Source organism: Cupressus sempervirens, chromosome 6 (genome assembly GCF_028749045.1).
Source record: "Cupressus sempervirens isolate cs-2001-9-10 chromosome 6, ASM2874904v1, whole genome shotgun sequence".
Taxonomy (NCBI): Eukaryota; Viridiplantae; Streptophyta; class Pinopsida; order Cupressales; family Cupressaceae; genus Cupressus; species Cupressus sempervirens.
Genome location: NC_143123.1, coordinates 99,550,002 through 99,570,250, shown reverse-complemented (window position 1 = coordinate 99,570,250; position 20,249 = coordinate 99,550,002). Strand labels below are relative to the sequence as shown.

The 20,249-nt window shown below is 36.0% G+C and overlaps 1 pseudogene; it reads right to left on the bottom strand.

The window, feature by feature from the left end:
• Positions 1–13,399: 13,399 nt before the first annotated feature.
• On the bottom strand, positions 13,400–19,493 carry LOC149551424 (heat shock cognate 70 kDa protein 2-like; annotated as a pseudogene).
• Positions 19,494–20,249: the final 756 nt, after the last annotated feature.

Below are 20,249 nucleotides of genomic sequence, written 5' to 3'. Positions count from 1 at the left end.
TATTATAATGGCATATCTTCATTTTCATAAATTTATATTTATAAATTTATTACAATTCTTATCTCAAGTTGGGTCATCATTGAATATATATTCATGATGAAAGAGCTGCAGAGCAAGGAGGAACAGGAGATCAATGGATGAAAATGTCCATAGAATGAAAGGAACAGAGAAGAGCAGGGAATCGTTTGTGAAGATGATGAAAACAAAGAGTTAAATCATTGAGGTTTCTGAAGAAGTTTCTCTCGATCAGGGTTATTGATGCTAAAAAAGCAGAGAAAGCACAAAAAAATGGAGTTAAAAACATTGAGGTTTCTGAAGATGTTTCTCTCGATCAGGGGTTTATGGTGCTAAAAAAGGCAGAGAAAGCACAAGAAAATGGACCAAAGGATCATGGAAAACAGATTTTATTCTATAATTCTTACCCAGAAATTTATATGTTGCAATCTTTTATAGTATTGAAGAAAATGAAAAAATCTTCGGGTTAGTTTTTGTGTAGCATTTAAGAATCCCCAATTTATTTGCAAAACTGGTATGAAAACTTTGATCTTGTTAGTGTGAATCCTGATGAAACAGCAGCGTGGATCAGATTATATCATCTTCCAGTCGAATACTGTATAGAAAAAGGTCTAAAGAAAACTGAAAGATCACTCACTGGATACAATTGTAGAGTTGGATGGAAAAATTGCTTAAAAGACATTCATAGATGTATGCTTTGGACATAAATTGCGGCAATTAACGAAATTCCTTAAAAGATTGTTTTTTCACAGAAGAAGAAAAAATGCATTGCTTCCGAAGTACTAAAATGAAGTAAGTAAAAACTTCTCTCCTAAAATTGTAGGAAGAGAAAATCACAGTGCCAAATGAAAGTAAAAAAAGATTTGCAGAAATGGACTCTAAAAAGGGAGAAAAGCCAGAAGAATTGATTGTTGAAAAGCAGAAAGAGTTAGGATCGAAAATAACAGAGATGGGAGAATTCTTTGGCTAAATGCATTTGAATAAAAAAAACAAAGAAGATCTCAGGATGCCGAGGAACTTTCAAAGATTAGCAATGGATAGAGTTTTGACACCTGTGAGAAACAAAACCGTTCCACTAATCAAAGTCGCAGATATATCTCAAGGAAAAAAGGAAGTGGATATCCATACTGATTCAATCAAGAGGGAAGGAAATAATGATATACAGGCAATATTGGATAAAGAAAGAAATGACAGATTCACAGAAGGGAAACAGAATTCAGAGGGTGAACTAGAGGCATTTAATGATTTTGGGACATTAGAAGTTAGAACCCATACTTCTTAGTCAATCTACTGCATTATCCTCTATAAACATGGTAAAGGGAGAGGTCGAAAGATGAATGAGAAAAAAAGAGAGGAGGAAGCATTAGAGAAAAGATTTCTAATCCATTAATTTTTTTTGGAATGCTTGCTGAATTCGATGTTGTGTGTTGCCCCACTTTTCACGCTGTATTGATGTTGCAAAAGTGAAAAAAATTTGTGTCTTAGTCTGGTCTAGGTATGTTTGAGTCTAGTTTTTCCCCCTTAGGTGAAAAGAGTCTCCATCGGATTTTCCATCTTTCCCTTCTCCCACATTTCATGGTGGGGTGGGTTTTCCTTGATGTCGTGAGTTTATGGGTAGTTTAGTACCTAATTCAATGAAGATTCTTGCATTTCACAAAGTTATTCACAAAGCTGGACTTGTTCGTGGCTTATCATGTTTTTCCCACAAGAAAATGAAGCTTGCGAAAAATCGAAAATCGCCTTCTCCTCGGAGGGTTTTCAACCCATTAAGGCGATTTCCCGCAAAGGTTAACAAATGAGGGTTATGGATCAAGGTAAGAAGATAATGAGTTGTTTTATGGAAAATCCCTATTTTCATTACAGTATTCTACCTTTGGAAACATTTGGGATTCATCATGATGCCAGAATCATCTTAAGCAGAAAACTCAAAAACGACTTCTCCTCGATGGGCCTTCGACCCATGAAGTCTATTTTATGCCAAAGACAATTGTAAAGGAAAGAAATAAGGAAGTGGGCCCCCTTTTTGACTTTCGCAGCCCTTTCAAGATTTTCCAAACCAAAAGGACATGTTAACTCAAAGGATAAAGTCTAAATAAAGCCTGGGCAAAAAAAGGGAAATCATCTTCTCCTCGGCAGGTTTTCAACCCATGAGGGCGATTTTTCGCATTCATGAAAAAATCAACTTGGTAAGCAGATCGGGCTCACGAATTACACATAAGACATCTTAAAATGATAATGGAAACAATATAACCACAGTTGGAAAAGTATATTGAGCAAAATCCAGCTAGGCAAATATTTCCTTACGGAGTACTTTGTTCTTAATTCTCCAAAACTGGATGAAAAACAGAAAGGTAAGTATGAAATAAAGGAAAGTTACCGTTGGGCCAACGGAAACAATGAAAAGACACCGAGATGTCCGTTAGAAGCTCCTGCATTTACTAATTCAACGGATTTATCCTTTAATTCGTTCATGTGGCACACATCCTGAAGATTAACGGATGAATTAGGATTCCTATATAGAGGGAAACATAACAATTTTTCAAACCACTGCTTTTTCTTGAACTGTTATGCTGTTAAATTGCACAACGCTTTCAAATATTCTGTGTTGCGAATTCAGTTCCCTACGCATAATCTAAATTGGAATTTTCAATCTACTTCATCCTTTGATAGAATGGTAACCAGATTTGCGGGGTTTGATGGACTAAATGGAATCAAGTTCACATTGCAGAGTTTAACAGATACCTCACTCCACTTTTATGATATGCAAGACTTCCAAAAGAGGCTGAGGTCAGAGCAAATTCATCCTATAACTGAAAAGCTCCGAGGAAGTGGACTAGTGGAGGCAGCTGGTTTCTCGATGGCAGTCCAAGCTCCAGAATTGATTTATGAATGCATAAATCACTACGATCCAGATACCAAACAAATTCTACTTCTTGACCGTACAATACTAATCCCCATTAATAGGCAAACTATGGTGAATTGCCTCCAAGTCCCAAAACGAGAGGAGTTTTCAGAATTCATAGTAACAGGAGCAAGCTTTGAGTTCTCCGTGAAGATGGTGTAGAGGAAAGAAATCATGCGATCCTAGTTCCAAAAGCCACGGGGCCCCAAGTGTAAGGTCCCCAAAACTCTATTTGGTACTGATCTCAAGCATGAGATTGTAGACATTCTAGTTCTCTTGCACAGATTGAAAGGTGAGGTAGAGGCCTTAAATTTTGTTGAATAGTATTTCTTTCTGGGACAAGTTATTTGTTGAGATACGCAGTACATTGATTGGGCCCATGAGGTAAGTGAGAATCTATCCAGAGCTCTCAGCACCGCAAAATTTTACAACACCTTTTATATGCATTCATTTCTGGTTTATATGCTAGCATCTCTAGAGTTGTGGTCGAGCCTTCCAAGAATAGAAAACTTTCCTGATGATGTGAAATGTTATGAGTTCTATCCATGTTTGCAATTGTAGAACAATTATGCAGAATATGTCAAAGTTAATGATGCATTTACAATGAGAATTTGCAAGGAACTCCAAGGATGATCAGAGAGGAGGTTTAGCCCGAAAGCAATGGCGACTATTAGTCAATTTGAGATCTATTTTATCCAGTTCTCATCTTTCTCATATTTGCACCTTGCAGCTTTTGATGGATTCCCCTTGAAGTTGCCCAGGTATCCGAGCGACATGATCGTGCTGATAAAGATCGTGAGGCAGGCGGTCCAGGTAAATGTGCTAAGCGGAAGCCTGAAGAAGAAGGGGTATGAATTCCCTATGAAAGTTGGAGCTTACGGTTGCGAGTCTCGCTCCAATGCAAAGAATATGCTCAAGGCGTTCGAGATGAAATACAAATTGGAGGCCTATGAGGTCATGAGGCCTATGTTTGATTCGAATGGATATGCGAGGGATGTGTTGCAGATTGGCAGTGTGATCAAACACATTACCACTGTTGAAGACTATTGGGCAGATTGTAAAGATGAATTCGAAAGCCGAGATCGCGCTTTCGCCAGGCTCATAGTGGAGCAAATTAAAACATATGGTATCAATTTTAATGTTGAAGGATTGGAGGACAATGGACAAAATATGTATAGTAATACATATTTAACTAAGATAAGGAGCACTCCTATCAGTTCGAAGCCTTATGAGGATGCTGAGGAAGATTTAGATATCATGATGGCCAGAATCATCAAGAGAACTAGGAAGTGGGTTGAATGGACAGCCAAAAGAAGTCAGAGTAAAAGCACGGCCACTCAAGCTTCTCTAGCAGTTGCTACTCCCTCTTCCTTCCAGAGCACCACACCAGGTGTAACACCAGCTACCACTCAAGGCCTAGCTCAACCTTCAAGAGGAGGTGAGCAACCTCCAGACAAGAGCATTCCAATAACTAAGACTTGTCATGATGGCTCCCTACCAGTTATCGGAACCCAAACTAATGTTGAAGAGAAGAAGATGGAGGAGCTACCAAATCAATTGAATGTTGTGAAGGAGTTGGCCAGAGAACATTCCAAATGGCTCTTGAGATATACCAACATACACGTGCCTAAACACGAAAGAGCTAATCCCAATCATAGTTGCCGCTAAGGCCTATAGAGCAAAATCAGAAAAGGGGAAGAAGTCGAAGTGATTCACATTTTGCCCCCTTTTGTTTTCTTATGTAAGTATTGTAATACGACAAACTGGTGTCTTGCCATTTGTCATTTTTGAAGAGATGAACCGATGCTTCTATTGTAACGGTCATCTCAAAATTCTATATGTATGAAATTGAAAGATTAATAACAGGTTGGCGAATTTTTGGTGTGAAGTACTTGACGTTGCAAAGACAATTGAATGGTATTTTGTATCAAATATTTTTTGTTCCATTTCTGTTAATTGTAGTTTTATGCTTTCTCTTTGTTTGGATTGAAGCAAGGAAAGAACAGAGTTTCAATCCCCTATTTCAAAGCAGCGAACGGATGTGATAAGTAATGTCACTATATGTTCAAAGAGAGATCTTTTAAGCGTTTTAACTTTAACTAACTGTAGTTCAGAATCAAATTAACTAAGTTTAGTATTAGTTATTATGTTGTTAAGCTTTGTGAATTCATAAGATGTGTGGGTTCATGATCTTAATCAAATCTTCAGAAATTCTTATTTGCCTGAGTTAGATCCTGTTTAGGTCTGGCTTGGTTTTACCTCTTCTATTCTCGGGTCAAGAACATACCCCGTATTAGCTTTAAGAATAGAACATAATTCATTGCAAATCTATCATAGGGAGTTGTACCTATCAATTCAGAGAAAAGTCAGTCTACCCATAAGTGGCTTTTCAACTGTTTGTAACTAGATATTGTTCCAAATTCGGGTATTCAAGGGTCATAATCAAAAAGAACAAATTTGTCTACCAACATTGTGCAAGGGGAGTATCCAGACCAAAAAAAATTCTTCCGTCTTCAATGTCTACGATCCAACTAAAACAGAAGATAAATTGGCAACATAGAAGGAGATTTTGAATAAGAAGCAACCAATAGTGAGAAATACGTGCTAGCACCAATCTCCAATTAAGAGTACAATTGGGGTTTTTGCAAATTTTTGGTTTTGTGATACTAACTGTTTTGATTGCATGGGCAAATATTCAGTTAACTTTATAAGAGGGGAATCACCAAATAATATTACAATATTTACAGAATTTCACCAATATTATGTATAAAATATTTACAAACATAGTACATAATACTAATTTTTCTATGGAATTTTCAATAATAATTAAATGTACATGACCATTGTTGGCTAGTTTTCCCTAAGTTTTGGGGCCAGGGGCAATTGGCACTGCCTACAATTGTCAATTAATTGTCTCATCTTGAAATTATTGTCTTGGGACTAAATTAAGGTAAATCCCAAAGAGGAAAATTACAGAGTACCCAATAATGAGTCCAATAGAAATAGGTTGAAGAAGCCTAAAATCGGAAAAACTTTTTTTAAAAGATGAGTCATTATTAAAGTACCAAGACCAATAGAAGCAGGTTGAAAAAAGTATTAGACATGTGGGAGAAACACTTCCTAAAATGGTGGGCCGTAGTTATTAAAATAGAGAAACTATACTGCTGAAAAAATATTAAAAAGAAAATAGAGAAAGAAGAAATTTGCAGCTTGATTTTATTGAATAGTAGAAGCCTTTTTACACAATAGATTGACCCATTAACATTCCTAAATGACTGGAAAATAGATTGATAACAAACTACTTGATGATTGACAACACAAACATGAAAATGGACAAGTGGACTACTCTTGACATCTAACGATCTTAGAGAGATCTACAGTTAATCATTTGTTCAAACTGGAACTCTATGACACAACTACAATCAAACTGAACACTTGTTGTCAACAACTCATACTTGAGTTGCCACACGAGTAGTTGTGGTTATTCATTACTCTAACACTCCCCCCCTTAAGAAATAACCAAATTTTGTTTGACCCTTATAGGACATCTCCCTAAATGTGACAAACTTTATTTTTCTCGAGGAATTAGTAAATATATCAGCTACATTGTCATTGGTATTACAATAGTTCATCTCTATCTCTTGAGACTGAATTTTCTCTCTTACAAAATGATGATGTGTTTCAATATGCTTTGATTTTGCATGAAAAACAGGATTTCCTGCAAGTTTGATTGTACTTTGATTGTCACACCTGATTAAAGTAGGTCCTTCTTGCTTTTGTCTCATATCTTCAAGAATTTTCCTTAGCCAAATTGCTTCACAGGTAGCACTGCATAATTCTTTGTACTCAACTTCAGTGGATGAAAGAGAAATCGTTGGTTGCTTCTTGTTGCTCCCAAAAACAACACTTGATCTTATGTTGAATGTATAACCCAATTGTTGATTTACGATCATCTACATCTCCTACCCAATTAGATCAAAGTAACTTATCAACTCAACATTCAAATGGTTAGTATATTCAATGCCAAAAGATATGGTGCCTTACAAGTATCAAAGAACTCTTTTTTGCTGCATTTCAATGGACCTTGAGGGATTAGCCATAAATTGGCTAAGTATGCTGACAAAATATGAAATACCAGGTCTTATAGTGGTCAAGAAGTTTAGACTTCCCACGATCTGCCTATACAATGTCCCACTGACTTTTGAAGTGTCACTATCATAAGAGAACTTGAAAATTTGTTCCAATGGAGTACACGTTGCTTTACAATCTTGCATATTAAATTTTTGGATCAACTTCTTTGCATACTTAATTTGAGTAATCAAAGTCCTACCATTTTGCTTCCACACTTCAATCCTAAGCAATAATGCATTTTGCCAAGATTCTTCATTTCAAATACCTGTGATAAAGCTGCCTTTGAATTAATCAACTCTATACAACTTCCTATGATGATTAAGTCGTCTACATACAAAGAAATCAAGACAACATTCCCATGTTCATCATTCTTTATGTACAAACTTGGATCATTTTTACTCTTGACATATCCTTGTTGAAAAAAGAATTTATCAATTTTCTCATACCATGACCTTGGTGCTTGTTTGACACCATATAATGTCTTTTTTAACTTGCATACCAAATACTCTTTTCCCTATTTTACAAAACCTTCATGTTGAACAAGGTAAATTTCTTCCTTTAAATCACCATTTAAAAATGTTGATTTAACATCCATTTGATGAACAACCCAATCAAACTTAGTAGCAAGTGCAATCACTAGTATAATAGTATTCATTTTAGCAACTAGTGCAAAAGTATCTTCATAATCAATTCCTTCCTTTTGTGAGTACCCTTTTGCAACTAGTCTAGCTTTGAATTTCTCTACAAAGCCATCAGCATTAAACTTTTTTTTGAACAACCATATACAGCCAATAGGAACTCTACTTGTTGGTAGTTCAGTTCGTTCCCAAGTGTCATTATTCATAATTGAAACACGTTCTTCATGCATTGCATTCAACCATTCTTTGTGATTCTTAGTGTCTTCAAAATTTTGAGGTTCATCTACACTCATTACTTGGGTCATTAAATTATAATCATTATACCTAATTGGTGTCTTGATTTTCCTCGTAGAGCTTCTTACTGCTTCATTATTGGATGGAGTGACCTCAACTTGACTTGTCTCATGCCCACTTTGATCATGAGCTTGCTGATCTACAATATCTGAGCTTTCATTATCTTTTTCAAGTAGTTTCAATGAATGAAATGGTGTTTGTCTACCTTTTCTTCTTCTTGAGCATCATCTGCAAATTCATGAAATATAATAGCTCTACTAGCAAATACCTTTTGAGTAGTAGGATTATACATCTTGTAGGCATTGTGATCAATACAATAATCAACAAATATACATTTGAATGACTGCATCAAGTTTCCTTCTATTCCCTTTTGGAATACGACAATATGCCTTACTTCCAAAAATCTTCAAATGACCAACAACAGGCTTAATTCCAAGAAGAGCTTCACAAGGGGTTTTGTTTGCAAGATGCTTGGTAGGTCTTCTATTTAACAAATAGACAGCTGTATTAACTGCTTCAGCCCACACATTATTAGGGAGATTCTTTTGTTTCAGCATACTACTAGCACATTCAACAATTGTTCTATTTTTTCTTTCAACTACACCATTTTGTTCAAGACTATGAACAACCACATATTGCTTAAGAATGTCAATATCTTTGCAATATTTCCCAAAAAATTCAAAAGTGTATTCCCCCCCTTGATCTGATCTAAGAATCTTAACATTGTGAATTGTTTGTTCTTCTACCATTGTTTTGAACTCTTTGAAATATTCAAAAACTCCACTCATTTCTTAAGAAATACACCAAAGTGCATCTAGTGCAATCATCAACAAATATAAGAAAGTAAGATGCTTCATTGAGTGATTGAGTTTACATATGAGCACACACATCTGAATGCACTAATTCAAGAATAGTTCTTTCCTTTACATTGCTTCTTATTGGAAATTCATTTCTATGTTGTTTGCTTAATGCACATCCATCACAACTGATTTATTCATCCTTAAATATTAAAAGACCTTGCACCATCTCTTTTCTTTGTAGACAAAGATCTTTTAAATTTAAATGACCACAGCTCTTCGGTACATACACATGTAGCAGTCATTGCATGACAACTGATTGTTGATCCTTAAATATTAAAAGACCTTGCACTATCTCTTTTCTTTGTAGAGAAATCAGATCTTTTAAATTTAAATGACCATACCTCTCATGCCATAGCTCTTCGGTACATACACGTGTAGCAGTCATTGCATGACGACTTTCCATTTTGACATCAAGTTTATAAGTACCTCCCATCTTGATTCCTTCAGCAATCACATTGTTGTGATTTTCCATATCTTTTAACTTGACAACCTGTCTTCAAGAATTCAACTTTTAGACCTTGATCAGCAATTGCTGAAAGCGACATCAAATTCTTCTTAATCCTTGGGACATACATAACATTAGAAAGTTTCTTTACATTAGCACTAAGTAGTTGTAGACTTATATCACCATGTCCTTTTACATCATGTGAACTATTCTCTCCTAAATAGATCTTTCTACCATCATCTTTCTCTTGAAAAATTTTGAACCAATTTCTATGTCATGACATATGGATTGATGCCCCTAAATCTATAAACCAATCACTAGATTCAGCCGATAGAGTATAATAAGAAGCAAACAACTTTAAATCATGGAGGTTATCACTTACTGTATCATCACTATTCACAAAATTACTCTCATATTTGTTGTTTTTGGAATCATTATTTTTCTTTTTGTAATATTCATATGCATAATGACCAAGTTTGCCACAATAATTACAATTTTTCTTTTTCTTTACATTTCATTTTGATTCTGCCCCATCATGATACCTTTTTTTTCTTTGTTCCTTTGGTTGTCAAATTTACCCCATCCTTTGTTCTTTGACCATTGCTTTCCTTTATATGACTTCTTGTCTTTCACCATTAAAGTTGACTCTACACTTCAAAATCTATTATCCACATGCTTCTTTCTCTCTTCTTCTTGTAGAAGAATACCTACCAAATTCTCAAAAGGTGTATTTTCTCTTGAAGCCAAACCCGTAATGAAAACTTGATAATCACTAACCATTCCAATCAAAGTAATTGTTACTAGATCATTACTAGATGCTTGTTCACCAACAACATCAGCTAACTTATCCCTCAATTCCTTAACTCTTGATAGAAATTCACTAACACTTTCACTTACTTCCATTTTGATAGACAATAATTTGCTCTTTAAAAAAAAATCTATTTGAGTTTGTAATTTCATACAGACCTTTCAAAGGTGACTATGTGCCACTAGAAGTAGTAATGTCTCTTATGTACTGAGTCTTTTACTAACATGCGCAAGAGAATCTTGGCTTTTAATTCTCTTTTCTCCCAATCTTGGACAGCAGCTGGTGTTGTTGTATGTGATGTATGCTTGGCCTCTTTGCCATTCACAATAGCCCAAATATTATGCCCCTCCATTAGAGTCCGCATCTTAAACTTCCAATCAATATAATTGGTACCATCTAACTTTTTTGATTCAGTTAGATAAGAATCTACAAGATTGGCCATACCAAGAGAAAACTAACAAGAAATTTTTACTGAAAAAAACATTCCTTGAACTTGAGACTACTGTCACAATGAGTACTCTTCCCAAATAACACCAATGATATCAGCACACTACCTGATATTACTTGCAGCAGCTCCTTTTGCAAACATATTGCATTTTCGGCACTCCAAAGAATTTTGAAAAGACCACTAAATATATCTCTGACTTAGTCTAATACCATATTAAAATAGAGAATCTATACAGCTGAAAACATATTAAAAAGAAAGCAGAGAAAGAAGAAACTTGCACCTTGATGTTATCGAACAGTAGAATCCCATTTATACAATAGATTGACCCATCAACATCAACATTCCTAAATGACTGCAAAATAAATTGACAAGAAGCTACTTCATGATTGACAACACACATGAAAATGGACAAGTGGACTACTCTTAACAGCTAACTAGATCTAAGAGACAAATCTAAAATTAGTCATTTGTTCAAACTGGAACTCTGTGACACAACTACAATCAAACTGAACACTTGCTGCCAACAACTCAAATTTGAGTTGCCACATGTGCAGCTGTTGTTTTTTATTACTCTAACAATAGTACCCAATAATTAGCTCAATGGAAAGAGGGTGCAAAAGCCTACAGATATATGTGCGAGAAACATTCTCTAGTATATTAAACTAAATTTTAATGGAACAGCGAAAAGAAGTGCAGGAATAACAGTAGGAAGGGTAGAGATTATGGTGGCCAACCTCTTTTTAACTTTGGTAGGCACCTACGGAGAGGTGGACGCACCAAAGCAAAGCAACTGAGATTCGATGTTAATTAAAAGGCCTGCAACTGCTAGAATCCAAGTGTCATTGACCTTGTAGATCTTTGTACTATTTATTTCTCTGATGTTATTTGCAATTTACCCATAAGAGATTGAAATAATTTACCAACAATAGTAAAGAACTCATGTAAATACGGAGTTACTTTCTTGTTTTGTCTTTAGGAAAAGGACAAACTACTTGAGCATCCCCCCTTTTGGAATCTTCCACATTGTATTCTTTGGACATGTAAGATGTAATAGCATCTATGAGAGAAAATTGCTATCTAGGTCCCTATGCTCCCATGCATGAGAGATGCCTTATGGCAGCTGTGAGAGCATCTGCAAGTGGCTATTTTGGGCTGTGCATGACAATAGTTTCTAGGTGGGAGCGTTGGATTTTGCATATGAGTTTCATATCACATGAAAGCCTCATTTTTTGTAAACAAACAGGTGGCTTGGATATGGATTTCATCAAGTCTTGTTCTAGTTCAAAGTGCAGATATTCAGGCACTGCTGGATTTTACAGAGGTTTCAAAAGAAGTGGATTGTTGCATAATCTTCTTGGATTAATAATACAATAATATACCTGCCTGCCTGTCTTTCATTAGTGGAGTTTTCTCCCTTAAGGGTTTCCCACATAAATCTGGTGTTAATTGTGTTATTGTTCTTTAGTTCTTGTTCTGATTATGCAATCACAAATTTCAAGGGTTAATCTCTTAGTTAAAGATTTGAAAAAAAACACGAAGTTCAAGTAATGTTTGCACGCTGTGTTCACCTTGTTTATCAACAGCGATAACTGTCAACAAATATCGCCATTCAAGAAATCAGAGGTAAAAACAAAACCTAGACATATATTACCATCATTTCAGGAGGAATCCTGATTTATGGTGGATCTCATAATGGACTAATAAGTGGTAGAGGAATCCAAAAGGCAAGAAAGTTGGTTTGCAATAACCCTTTTCCCTCCTCGAAATATATTCATATTGTCATTATACCTTTCTTGAAATAGGATACAATAGTAATCAAATTTTAAAAAAATATATATATATGATTGAAAATAATTAAAATTTAATAAGTTAAAACGAATGAGATAAAGGGAGAGAAGAGAACTTCATGGGGAAGGAAGTAGGAAAGAATGGAGCATGGGAATTAAGGGAAGGGCTAATAAAGGAATGACAACTAGTAAGAAAGTGACCCTGATCTGAATCATTTTGTCAATTCAAAGGACAATACCAAAGAAAGAAATAATGGTATTGTAAACACATAATAAACAATATCAAGAATTCAATTTACTCATAATATTAAATAGAATTTCATACAGTTGTGGACAATCTCGTAAGTGAGAGGTATGCCTGCAAATCAATCAAATTTGGACAAACCCATGGAGGAGTTGTGTGTCTGAGCTCATAAAAGTTGGGTTATCCCGTGAATGAGATGTATGCCCATGAACTCTATAGGAGTTGGGCAATCCTGTGGCTGAGATGTCTGCCCATGAACTCCGTATATAAGATCTGATACAAATTGAAATCTCAGCAAACGAGATGTATGTCCATACCCTTCTCCCTTGTTGAATTTGACTTGAGCCTCTTTATAACTCTTCATGGAAGTTGAAAGGTCTCTTTATCTACATCTTCATTAGAAATTGAATGGACAATTCAGAATTGAAGAGTCATACTAATTGATTAGAGACAAGAATTAATTAAAATATATGACTTAATATAATATGTCAGTTCAATTCTGATCATTCCTTCCCTCTTATGAGGCAATGGGTCCCATTGCTTTATCACCTTTTGCATGTTATATACTCAATAATGATTTTGTCACATAGCCTAAAAGTGAGTGTTATGCAGAATATTGATTCTTCCTTTTGGACTGTTGGAAACCTATCCAATCACATGTGGCTCTTTAAGTGTTCGGATACACATTATTTTTAGTTCTAAAAATCGACCTCTTGTCCATAATGACCCTTCAAAACCAATTCTGCTCTTTGAATTAGCCTTTACTCATTTCTTGGGAGGCTTCACAATCAAAACAGGGCACTTGGCATTGTGTGCATAGTAATCGCTTACACTCCCCAAAAATGCTCTCTTTTCCTAACAAATATCACACGCAGGAAATCCCTTTTATTACCTTCACCACTAAGAATTGCAGCTTGCACAGCAGCTCCGTATGCAACGGCCTCATCAAGATTAATACTTTTGCAAAGCTCCTTTCCTTTGAAGAAGTCCTGCAACAACTGTGGAACCTTTGGAATCTTAGTTGAACCCCCAACAAGCACAACATCATGAATTGTGCTCCTGTCCATCTTGGCATCCCTCAAGCATTTCTCAACAAGTTCCATCCACTTTCTGAAGAGATCCATGTTCAATTCCTCAAACTAGAGGGGGTAATGGTTCAATACCTTCATATGGAGAATCAATCTCAATGGTGGTCTGAGCAATGGAGGAAAGAGTTCTCTTTGCCCTCTCACATGAGGTTCTCAATCTTCTCAAAGCCCTAGCATTGCCTGAGATGTCCTTCTTATACTTTCTCTTGAATTCTTAAACAAAGTGATTAACCATCCTATTATCAAAATCTTCTCCATCCAAATGGGTATCTCCAGCAATAGGCTTAACTTCAAAAATACCTTCCTCAATTGTAAAAAGAGAAACATCAAAAGTACCAACACCTAAATAAAAAATCAACACATTTTTCTCTCCCACACTAGTAGCCTTTTAAGCCATAAGCAATGATAGCAGTAGTGGGCTCATTAATGATTCTCATAACATTCAGAATGGAGGAGAGAAAGGAGAGGGTGTTTACTGGTGAGTTTGTTCGCATCATGCACATTGGAATCACAAGTCACACAAAGAGTCGCTTCATCTGCACACCACATTCAAAAGTCGAGAGAATGGGAATCGGGATGGACGAAAGTCATATGGTCATGTCCCACTCTGACCTCTCTTTGAAAGCCCTACTAGCAAATGGGCAGTAAAATAATATTGGTGCTAGTGGCATGGGCAATGGGCAGACGAAGCTACAGAGGATATGCGATATGTCTCATCCTCATTACATTATTGTAATTTGGTATGGCTTCTCTGCCTCTTCACGGCAACGGTCTCAGAGCTGTCGAGGTTGGTCCCCATTCTCTCATGTGGGTTCATCAAAGTACAATACCAAAGAAAGAAATAATGGTATTGTAAACACATAAAAACAATATCAAGAATTCAATTTACTCATAATATTAAAATAAAATGTAAAGTGCCTTGACAATTTTTGAAGTTTTATCCTTGTTTTTCTGCCTTAGAAATTTTGTCAAACACTTCCCTTGCAGCCTCAGTTTGCTGATGTTTGTTGTTTTGCTATGGTTTTTGAATGCCAATAATATTGATGAATACAAATAATTGCAAAATAACTAATTGGAAATCAAAGTGATATGCAACTTCTTTTTATTATTTTCCAAATGCAAGTACATGAAATTCTGATGTAAAATACACACCTACAGCCAAGAGGTATTTTCACAAACACTTGGTATGCATTCTATGACTATGCAATAAGATGTTTTTACAAACATTTGGCATACAAACTGAACAGCTGAATTAAGTTGATTTCCCTTCAATACTTCAATGTTCACAATGACTGAATACTTTGGTAACAAAAAGACATATATTACTTGTCAAATGTATCCATCTACAATTGCCAAATGTAAATACCAAAAGAACCTGGAATAAGTAGCTGAGATGACATGCTTTTTGGCTTTGCTTTTTTCGGATTTTCTTTTTCAGACTGCTTTTTCATATCTGCTTTTTCGGACTGCTTTTTCGGCTCTTCTTTTTCGCTTTGCTTTTTCAGATCCGCTGCGAAAACTGAAACCTTTCTCCTTGCCAACTGATGTCAAAAATTAGATGCCTAGCTGAACAAAAATCACTGAATATTATCTCCCAATTAATCACAAATGAATTGGCTGAATACCAATTCCTCCACTCCCAACTAAGGTTGATATCTCACAACCGAAATTGGCACCTTAGAGTCTTCAAACCCTCAGGGAAGTATGCAAGCACTAAGGCTCTTAGCACAATAGAGAATATACAACTCAAGATGTGTAAAATGACCCCCCAAAGGCTCCTTATAAAGATTTCACAAGCAACTCCAAGAAGCTTCTAAAGGAATCCAGCACTTTATTCTTTTAAGTGACTTTTTGATATTTTATTATGTTAGTCACTTTAATATTAAATCAATTAAATATAAAGTTACTTTTTAATATTTCATTGTTTAGTAACCTTATAAGTAATTAATTTAATATATCTTTTCCCCCTTATTTCTTCCTTTTTAGCCTCCGGGGAAAATAAAGGCTAAAATAAAATAAGTAGCTGGTGCCTGTCAAAAAGGGGACATTACTTAAAATTTTGTACAATTGTGGACAATCTCATACGTGAGATGTATGCCTCGAAATCAATCAAATTTGAACAAACTCATGGAGGAGTTGTGTGTCCGCTCAGCTCATAAAAGTTGGGCTATCTCGTGAATGAGATGTATGCCATGAACTCTATAGGAGTTGGGCAATCCCATGGTTGAGATGTCTGCCCATGAACTCCATATATAAGATCTGATACAAATTGGCAATCTCAGCAAACGAGATGTATGTCCATATCATTCTCCCTTGTTGAATTTGACTTGAGCCTCTTTATACCTCTTCATGGAAGTTGAAAGGTCTCTTTTATCTGCATCTTCATTAGAAATTGAATTGACAATTCAGAATTGAAGAGTCATACTAATTGATTAGAGACAAGAATTAATTAAAATATATGACTTAATATAATATGTCAGTTCAATTCTGATCAGACCCTTTCAAAGGGCAGAAATTCTGAACGGTTGTACACTTCCAAAGAATCATACTGTGAAAGGTGAAAAGGTGGACATCATGAAGAGATGTGACCTCTTCCTTATATTGGAAGATATAACGGGAAGAAAGATTCATTTGTGGAGAAAAGGGAGATATTATGGGTACAGAAGCAGGCTTGTGTGGGAGAAGAAAGTATAATAAACAACAGATCTAAAAGAAAACTTATAATCAGATCTTTAAGGAGAGTTTGAGAATAACTAAGAACAGATATAAGCCAGAAGTAAATCGGGCCCTGTTCCTTATATTGGAAGATATAAGGGGAAGAAAGATTCATTTGTGGAGAAAAGGGAGATATTATGGGTACAGAAGCAGACTTGTGTGGGAGGCGAAAGTTTAATAAACGACAGATCTAAAAGAAATCTTATAATCAGATCTTTAAGAAGAGTTTGAGAATAACTAAGAACAGATATAAGCCAGAGGTAAATCGGGCCTTAAAGCTGATTTAGGACATACCTTCGAGGCAAATCTTAGAGGTTGCATGGAAGAAAGAAAGAACATTTTCACATTAGCGATTCTAGCATTTAAAGCAATCAATTTTTAGTGATAATAGTTATGAGAAGGCGTCATAAAAGTTAGCTCCAAAGGGCATGATCCTTTATGGAACAGTCGATAACTCTAAAGCTCACATTTCTTGGGGGAAGAGGATACAGAGCCATGATTGGAAGAAGCCAGCAAAGCATCGAAGAGGGAATAAGCATTTCATTGAGAAAGATATATACAGTCTCACAATTAATAAATTAAACAGCAATTTATATACTGTTCAAGGTATTGATATGGTGCATAGTGCATTCTGATATGACAGATTGATTATCTTGTCTTTTATTCAATAAGTAGGAATATTTGCAGATAATCTATTGCTACTAATGTATGTATATTTGATAATGATGAAGATTCCATTAAAGCTTAGAGCGAACCTGCCATTTTGTTATGGAGGGGATGTAGGGCATACGAGGAGTGCAAGTAGCATAAGGGTCCATCCAAGTAGTGGTAACCCAAATGGATCTAGGAAGCCAAATGGAAGCTGTCATTAATACAATCCTAGGCTTGATGAACAGGCTCAATGAGCCTTGTATGATCTCCCAAGTGCTTCATAAAGAGGATAGGTTATTCGAAAAAGCCCTAGTGCGCATTATGATGGAATACATACAATGGATGCAAGCACCTAAGTTCCATTCGAATAGTGGGAACCCTATGTGCGGCTGGGAGGCTGAATGGTGTGTGCCATTAATGTGCTCCTTGGCTTGATGGAAAAGAACAAGCTCAATGCACCTTATATGTTTTTTCCAATGAACTCCATCAATAAAATTAGTTATATCATATTGACTTAATGTTCCTAAACCTAGTAAGAAAAATATGTTTATAGATTATGTTTCAATGATTAACTAACATAATTGCAGGGTCTCAACCAGGATCTATCTTGTTCCACAATTGGTAAATGATATCACTAACTCTATTCCCTTTCTTTCTTTAATTGTTATTGTAACTTTTAAACAAAACCTAGGGCAATGGATGTAGTGGCATTTAACATGTATCTAAGACTGTACAAAAAGAGAAATAGAAAGATTAAAAGGTGAAAAGAATTTGACTTCTATTTAAAGAAAGGGAAATTGGAGGAGGATATAATAGAATAAGGCTGAGACTAATTTGCTTACTCATGTACTCAAAAATATATAAGCAAGCCTATTTTTGAAAAAATGGATGGAGATCTCAGCTGTGGGGAATGAAATAATGTCAAGGGTGGGGAAACTTCTATTGCACTCTACTTTGTGAAATGAACGGAGCAAATTTTCTCAATGATTACCTCCGTGTATGAACAGAACCCATACAAAGACAATCTTTCCTACCTAAGATGGAATATGTGCACTCTGCTGGTTCACACTGAAATGCTGATGTGCTCCGGTCTGTATGCACACTGTGGATGCACTCAGAATGCACACTGGGTGCACAGCACAGACTGTCGATGTGGTCCGAATGCATCCACAATCTGTAGTGCAGATCTTGTGTGCATCTGGAGTACACCTAGACGCATCCACAAGCAAGTCACAAAAAGTGACTTAAGGAACTCAATGGTGTTTTCTTTAGTCAAAACCCTAAAACAGCCCCCCACAAGGCCTTTCAACCTAAACACATATCATTTTGTTTGTTCTTTTGCTCTCAACTCATTTTGTGTCCATTTTGGCATTTCAAAGAGCATGTGGTCTTCTTTTAATGGGATCGTTGGTGGACCTAGCACGCGTAAATGTATTAGACCAGGAATACACATAACTAGAAAAACATCAGAAAAGAAACAATAAGACAGTATTTAGCATAGTAAAACCTTCCATCTTAAGGGGAAAAACCAAACCACACCAAAAAAATCTCTTTTATTAAATACTAGAGGTCTGAGTACAATACTTCCAACTGATTACTGCAAATTCTTCAACTTATTACATATATCAGAATTGACTCCATCGACTATCTATATTTGTTGTATAGAATAACTGAACACAGCAAACTTCACATTGCACAAAGCAATGATATATTATATATACAATGTTGAGGCTCCTCAAAAACTTAACTTTTCGAGACTTGAACCGAGAGACTCTTCATTTTATAATCGGAGATCTCTTCAATTTCCAAACACGAGCCTCTTCATATTTCCAAATGCAAGTAAATGAAAGAGCACCATCACAGGTAATCCGGATATCTCCTGTGGCTACAAACATCAACAGAACAGCCCTTTATGAGGTCATAAAATGATGTGTGCCATGGAATTCTATGTGGTTTCGAAATTATGTGGTTTATAAGGCCCTAATTTTTTTCCAAACACGTCTCTTCATGTTACCAATGCGAGTATATGAAAGAGCACCATCACAAGTAATCAGGATATCTCCTACTGCTACAAACATCAACAGAACAGCCCTTTATGAGGTCATAAAATGATGTGTGCCATGGAGTTCTATGTGATTTCGAATCTATGTAGTTTCAAAGGTCTTAATTTGGTCTTGGCAGTTGCCCCTTGATTCAGCTGGGGATGCTGCCCCCAAATCCCCACAAAGGGTGCAACTCCTTTGGGGCATTGCCCCAAATCTTCATTTTGAAGTACACCACAACTTTGAGTTTGCATAGTATTTGATGATGTTATTGTGTCTTAAGGGTTTATCCAATTGGCATTTAATATTTATCTTTGACATTCCATACTATCAAATGATTTAGATTTACGAGTCTGTATTTTTGTGAAAATGCAAACCCAAATCCCACAAAACAATTTGCACGTACCTACGTCCCAGGTTCTCATACCTGTACTCGAACCAGCAACTTACCCAAAAATCACAGATTTTAGCGAGACAGAAAAGACAAGTAATGAGAGATCATTTTGCTTGAATTTTCTGCGTTGGCTGGCTCTATTTGGTATCATTGGAAAGTAGATCAATTCATTTTTATGCTCGAAGAGCCCCTTGTAATTTCAGTCAAGAGAATCAGTGACGTGGTTAATTAGTCCACCACTCTATCTCTGCCTCCAACTTTGAATTGAAAGCAGAGATTTCGATCCCAATTAGTGGCAACCAGATTTTAAGGCTCCATTCAAAGAAAACGTGAAAAACTGGGTTTAGTTTGCAGGAATGTACAGCGTTGGAACTGTTTGCTTCGCAACAGGCTTGATCTAAAGGAGCTTCAACATGTTCGTAGAAACTTACTCTAATCGGTACTCCTGTAATCCTAGTTTTTTTTTCATTCAATGAAGTAATTGAAGCTCGATGATGTGGCCAATGCTTGGCAGTATTGTAGATACTCAGTTTAATTAATTCCACAGTTTGCTTGTAAAGAAGCAATGAACTCTAATGATCATCCTAGCTAGATGATTGATGTTCCCCCGAACTTTAAATATAAACCAGCCTATTTTACTAAGGAGAGAATAAGATAAGCCAGAGCAGTTAGAGAAGCATCCGGGTCAGTGGAGTTTGTCTCCAGACTCTCCACTTTCAAATAATGTTCAGAACATTATTCTCCGGCTCTTCATTCATAAAATTAATGAAACGACGCGATATCAGAT